Consider the following 7,451-nt stretch of genomic DNA (forward strand, 5'->3'; position numbering starts at 1 on the left):
CATTGATATATTAAAAAGTAAAAGTTATAGCGTATCTTCGTTAGAATGGGTGAATTAAAGTCCATCTCTAATAGTGTTTCCATTCTAGAACTGATTGTATGAATTGGATACTTTACCATAATTTTAACATCCCTAAAATATCCCACTTGAGACTGGTAAGTCATGTCTCAAATTGGTAAATCATTGTTGTGCTTGACAAAAAAACAAAACTAACAAATAAAACTCCTGTGTGAGTGTGCATTGTGTAAATATTTTGGGCAATTTAAAGGGGCAGTTAACACCTATTTTCATATAACTGCATGTAATAGAAACTACTATAAAGAATAATATGCACAGATTCTGATATAAAAATCCAGTGTAAAACATTTTAAAAACTTACTTAGAAGCTCCCAATTTAACAGATAATCCTGGGACACCCACTAAAAGGGGCTGATAGCAGAACCTCCCCTTCCCCTGCATATGAAAAGACCGATTATACAAACAGAAGCAATCTGATGTCTGTATACATCAGTATACATCTAAAACTTTGGGGCTTGGTTAGGAGTCTGAAAATCAGCACAATGTTACTTAAAAATAAGCAAAACTATAAATTGTTACAAAAACACTCCCAGGTGGGCTATATAAATGGATAATCTCCAAAACACTTATGCAAAGAAAAATCTAGTGTATAATGTCCCTTTATTATATTATTTAAGTCAATACATCTATAGGCAGTGAACATATAAAATAGCGGTCACCCGTAAGTAGAAAGTTGTAAGGTAAAATATTGATCATTAGACATGCTAAAATAGTAGTTAACAGTAAACATATTGAGATTTTAATATAAATTGTTTAGTTATATGCATGGTAAAATAACTAACTTTGCAATATACGTTTTATTTATTGTCCACTTTTCTTGTAATTTTTTGCTCTGAAAAACTGATAGAATCCTATCAGCCAATCGGAATTCGAGGGACGCCATCTTGGATGACGTTATTTAAAAGAACCATCATTCGTCGTTCAGTCGTCAGCCAGGATGGATGTTTCGCGTCGGAGGTCTTCAGGATGCTGCCGCTCCGCTCCGGATGGATGAAGATAGAAGATGACGCTTGGATGATCACTTCAATCGGATGGAAGACCTCTTCTTGCCCCGCTTGGATGAAGACTTCTACTGGATGGAGGACCTCTTCTTGCTCCGCTTGGATGAAGAATTCGGCTCGGCTGGGTGAAGACGACTCAAGGTAGGGAGATCTTCAGGAATCAGGGGGTTAGTGTTAGGTTTATTTAAGGGGGGTTTGGGTGGGTTAGAGTAGGGGTATGTGGGTGGTGGGTTTTAATGTTGGGGGGTTGTATTTTTTTTACAGGTAAAAGAGCTGATTATTTTGGGCAATTCCCCGCAAAAGCTGGTAAAAGAGCTCATTACTTTGTAATTTAGAATAGGGTAGGGCATTTTATTATTTTGGGGGGCTTTTTTATTTTATTAGGGGGCTTAGATTAGGTGTAATTAGTTTAAACTTCTTGTAAAAAAAAATTATTTTCTGTAATTTAGTGTTTGTTTTTTTTGTATTATAGTTTACTTTATTTAATTGTATTTTAGTTTACATAATTGTAGGTAATTTATTTAATTAATTTATTGATAGTGTAGTGTTAGGTGTATTTGTAACTTAGGTAAGGATTTATTTTACAGGTAATTTTGTAATTATTTTTAACTAGGTAGCTATTAAATAGTTATTAACTATTTAATAGCTATTCTACCTAGTTAAAATAAATACAAAGTTGCCTGTAAAATAAATATAAATCCTAAAATAGCTACAATGTAACTATTAGTTATATTGTAGCTAGCTTAGGGTTTATTTTATAGTTAAGTATTTAGTTTTAAATAGGAATAATTTATTTAATTATAGTAAATTTATTTAGTTTTATTTAAATTATATTTAAGGTAGGGGGGTGTTAGGGTTAGGGTTAGACTTAGGTTTAGGGGTTAATAACTTTATTATAGTAGCAGCGACATTGGGGCGGGAGATTAGGGGTTAATAATTGTAGGTAGGTGGCGGCGATGTTAGGGAGGGCAGATTAGGGGTTAATACAATTTATTATAGTGTTTGCGAGGCGGGAGTGCGGCGGTTTAGGGGTTAATACATTTATTATAGTGGCAGCGAGGTCCGGTCGGCAGATTAGGGGTCAATAAGTGTAAGTAGGTCGCGGCGACGTTGGGGGAGGCAGATTAGGGGTTAATAAATATAATATAGGTGTGGGCGATGTTAGGGACAGCAGATTAGGGGTTCATAGCTATAATGTAGGTTGCGGCGGTGTCCGGAGCGGCAGATTAGGGGTTAATAATAAAATGCAGGTGTCAGCGATAGCGGGGGCGGCAGATTAGGGGTTAATAAGTGTAAGGTTAGGGGTGTTTAGACTCGGGGTTCATGTTAGGGTGTTAGGTGTAGACTTAGAGAGTGTTTCTCCATAGGAAACAATGGGGATGCGTTAGGAGCTGAACGCTGCTTTTTTGCATGTGTTTTTTTTCAGCCAGCTCAGCCCCATTGTATCCTATGGGGAAATCGTGCACGAGTACGTTTTTCCAGCTTACCGCTACCGTAAGCAGCGCTGGTATTGAGGGTTGAAGTGGAGCTAAATTATGCTCAACGCTCCCTTTTCTGAGGCTAATGCAGCCATTCAGACAACTCTAAATACAAGCGTTGGCTTAAGGGTGCGCTGGAAAAAAAGGAGCGTTAGCACCGCGGGTCTTTACCGACAAAACTCTACATCTAGGCGTAGGTGTTTAGTGCCCCTTTAAAATCTCCCTGACATATGTATTTTCTTTTAAAGTTTCAAATGACACACCTGCAGTTTCCTGCACACAAGCGATATTGGATTTATCGTGCCTATTTGCACACATCAGGTTAGCGCGACCTCAGAGCTTTGGATAACTGTTATGCTCGAATAAAAAAATGCACAAAAAAAATTACACGTAAAAGTACAGTTACACTCATAATAAAACTAAGTAAAAAATTGCACAGAAAAGTTATAAAGGCTCAAAGATATGAGATCTCAGGTGTTAGAAAAAAAAAGGCAGAGAAAGGCCTTTAACATAGAGATACATAGATATACATGTCTAAAGATGTATATTTATGTGTGTGTATATGTATGTATATATGTGTGTATGTGTGTGTTTCTATATATGTGTACATATGTATTTATGTATTTATATATATATATATATATATATATATATATATATATATATATATATATACACACATATGACACATAAATGCATATGTATACATATATAGATATATATACAGGGAGTGCAGAATTATTAGGCAAATGAGTATTTTGACCACATCATCCTCTTTATGCATGTTGTCTTACTCCAAGCTGTATAGGCTCGAAAGCCTACTACCAATTAAGCATATTAGGTGATGTGCATCTCTGTAATGAAAAGGGGTGTGGTCTAATGACATCAACACCCTATATCAGGTGTGCATAATTATTAGGCAACTTCCTTTCCTTTGGCAAAATGGGTCAAAAGAAGGACTTGACAGGCTCAGAAAAGTCAAAAATAGTGAGATATCTTGCAGAGGGATGCAGCACTCTTAAAATTGCAAAGCTTCTGAAGCGTGATCATCGAACAATCAAGCTTTTCATTCAAAATAGTCAACAGGGTCGCAAGAAGCGTGTGGAAAAACCAAGGCGCAAAATAACTGCCCATGAACTGAGAAAAGTCAAGCGTGCAGATGCCAAGATGCCACTTGCCACCAGTTTGGCCATATTTCAGAGCTGCAACATCACTGGAGTGCCCAAAAGCACAAGGTGTGCAATACTCAGAGACATGGCCAAGGTAAGAAAGGCTGAAATACGACCACCACTGAACAAGGCACACAAGCTGAAACGTCAAGACTGGGCCAAGAAATTTCTCAAGACTGATTTTTCTAAGGTTTTATGGACTGATGAAATGAGAGTGAGTCTTGATGGGCCAGATGGATGGGCCGGGGCTGGATTGGTAAAGGGCAGAGAGCTCCAGTCCGACTCAGACGCCAGCAAGGTGGAGGTGGAGTACTGGTTTGGGCTGGTATCATCAAAGATGAGCTTGTGGGGCCTTTTCGGGTTGAGGATGGAGTCAAGCTCAACTCCCAGTCCTACTGCCAGTTTCTGGAAGACACCTTCTTCAAGCAGTGGTACAGGAAGAAGTCTGCATCCTTCAAGAAAAACATGATTTTCATGCAGGACAATGCTCCATCACACGCGTCCAAGTACTCCACAGCGTGGCTGGCAAGAAAGGGTATAAAAGAAGAAACTCTAATGACATGGCCTCCTTGTTCACCTGATCTGAACCCCATTGAGAACCTGTGGTCCATCATCAAATTTGAGATTTACAAGGAGGGAAAACAGTACACCTCTCTGAACAGTGTCTGGGAGGCTGTGGTTGCTGCTGCACGCAATGTTGATGGTGAACAGATCAAAACACTGACAGAATCCATGGATGGCAGGCTTTTGAGTGTCCTTGCAAAGAAAGGTGGCTATATTGGTCACTGATTTGTTTTTGTTTTGTTTTTGAATGTCAGAAATGTATATTTGTGAATGTTGAGATGTTATATTGGTTTCACTGGTAAAAATAAATAATTGAAATTGGTATATATTTGTTTTTTGTTAAGTTGCCTAATAATTATGCACAGTAATAGTCACCTGCACACACAGATATCCCCCTAAAATAGCTATAACTAAAAACAAACTAAAAACTACTTCCAAAACTATTCAGCTTTGATATTAATGAGTTTTTTGGGTTCATTGAGAACATGGTTGTTGTTCAATAATAAAATTAATCCTCAAAAATACAACTTGCCTTATAATTCTGCACTCCCTGTATATATATATATATGTGCTTTAGAGCCCTTCGCAGTCAAGTAGATAAAAACATATAAAATCATTTTTATGCGTTATTCATATTTAATAAAGTGTTATACTGTGTATTTACTGTAAATATTTAACATTCCAATGTTATTCACATAATGGAATATGTTCTTCCAAGTATTTATAAATAGATATTCCTATATATATCTGTATATATCTATACCTATATATATTCATCTATACATAGGTATAGATATATATTTTACAAAAAAAAACCACATCAAATATATGTAGAAATATGTATTTATGAATAAATAGAACATATTCTGTTATGTGACGAACATTGGAAAGTGAAATATTCATATTGTCATGTCGGGTTAGCGCATTTGACATTATGTGATCAGTTTTGCGCGAGTAGTGTTTTTTTGCACTTTTCTCCCCATTGAAGACTAAGGGGGAATACGTTACCATGGTCGCAATATTATAACTTTGGCTTTTTGCGTGAGTCGGGTTAGCGCACATCTATCGGTGTTAGTGCGCGAGCAGGATTGATAAATAGCACAACTGATTGCAAATGGAAGCTACAGACAGCAAGGAAATAACAATACACTGTATCTGGAGCAGGATAAAGTGTTAGTGAAACGTGATTATATGAGATGAATCTTGCAATTATTTTGAGGCCATAAAACCCTGTTAGTCTTTGCATACAAAAGACAAAGGAGTTCCGTGCATACCAATGTGGACTGCTTAGGAAAAGGCTATGCTGGCAGGCTCATACTGAGATGCTTGTTCAATCACTTCCTGAGTAAAATGAGAACTTCTCACCTTGTTAAGACAATAGGCTCTTCCTATATTATCAAGTACTTGTCAAATAGAGTCCTCAGGCACTACATAGCACCTCCTTACTAGAAGCATTTGGGTATGCGGTTACTCTATAGGGCTCCTGTGTTTGCGTACAAACACTCTATAAATACTGCTACTCTGCAAATTAGCAATCAGCCTGTGAGCAATGTGTTCACTGCTTCCGAAAAAATAGGTGTATTGAATAAGGGCATATCAGCAGAGGGAAAATAGCTTTTTTACTGAGATTATTTTACAAAGTATCATGAGGGTAAACAGAATATTTTTTTTTTTTTTTTTAAATTATAAGTGAATGTTCCCATGCTCAGTAAAACAACATTCCTTTGAAAGCATTTGGAAGTGTGTCCAAAAAGTAGTATTTGACTGCAACAGCAAGCGTCCTGCACAGTATCGATTAGGCACGGGTGAATGACGTCATCAACAGAAACAAGTTCGCGTCTGAGTAAATCAGGCAAGGTGCTAGCCCAAAAAGGTGGGAAACGCTCTACCGCGAATAAGCAAACAATAGGAAAAGTCTGCACAACAGTGTCAAGTATAAAAAACAAAGTGTTTATTAAAAAAAACAATAAAACAAACATGGGGGCCGATTTACTAATGTGCGGGCGGACACTGATAAATGCCGACAGCATATATCATTGCACAATCATTTCTTGTGAAATGCTTGTGCAAAGCCGCCCCCTGCACATTCCGGTGTCGATCAACCCGATCGTATCCAATCGGGATGATTTCTGTCCACCGCCTCAGAGGTGATGGATGAGTTAAGGATCAGCGGTCTTGCGACCGCTGTTTCTTATCTTCCGCTTCAGGCGGACCTGAAGCAGAGTGGGTCGGAAGCAGCATCTGCCGCTTCATAAATCGACCCCATAGAGCGTTACAGTTTGACACGTTTCACGCCCACTAGTATGCAAGTGTTCCTGTCCACCAACAGTACAGTGGTAAACAGTACAGTAGGCATATGCTGTCAGCATTTATCATTGCACAAGAATTTCTAGTGAAATTCTTTTGCAATGCCGCCTGCTCATTAGTGGCCAATCGGACGCTAGCAGGGGCTGCCAATCAGCCTGATCATATCAGATCGGGATTATTTCAAACTACCACCTAAAAGGTGGCTGACAGGTTAAGGAGAAGCCGTCTTATGACCGCTGCTTCGTAACGTCCGTTTCAGGCTCACCTGAAACGATGGGCCCATAAATTGCATCTTATATTTTTCACATGACACTAAATTGATAACATAATCCATAGAACAGTTGATAAATTGTGCTATCTCAAATAGTTTTTTAGTAACAAAAAAATTAAAATAGGCGCCAACCATAATATATTCACCGTCCTTACATCGACTGCTACCACATCTGAATGTGTCCTAACAGTTTACACTGCTTCTCACACAGCTTTTAATGAGAACATGAGCAGGATATTAGGAAGACTCCATTAACACCACAAACGATAGAGGCGTGTTAGTTCGGTGGATCCTGCTATATGAACATCTGGAAATGGATATCGCTTCTGTAAGTAAATACAATTTGTTCACTTTCATCTGCCACCTTTCAAGTTGGTTATGATATGACATAGGGCTGTGCGGTTTTGAAAAAAAAATAAAATTGCAGTTTTCGACCCAAAAAACGCGGTTTGCGATTCAACTTGCGATTTTATTAAAAATGACTAAAACACCTTACTTTTTCAGTTAAAAATGTATTTAACACTACAGAATCTTAACGTACATGTATCTCAATGGCCAATAGACTAAGGGAGCATAAAAATAC

This window comes from Bombina bombina, chromosome 7, assembly GCF_027579735.1.
Source record: "Bombina bombina isolate aBomBom1 chromosome 7, aBomBom1.pri, whole genome shotgun sequence".
Taxonomy (NCBI): domain Eukaryota; kingdom Metazoa; phylum Chordata; class Amphibia; order Anura; family Bombinatoridae; genus Bombina; species Bombina bombina.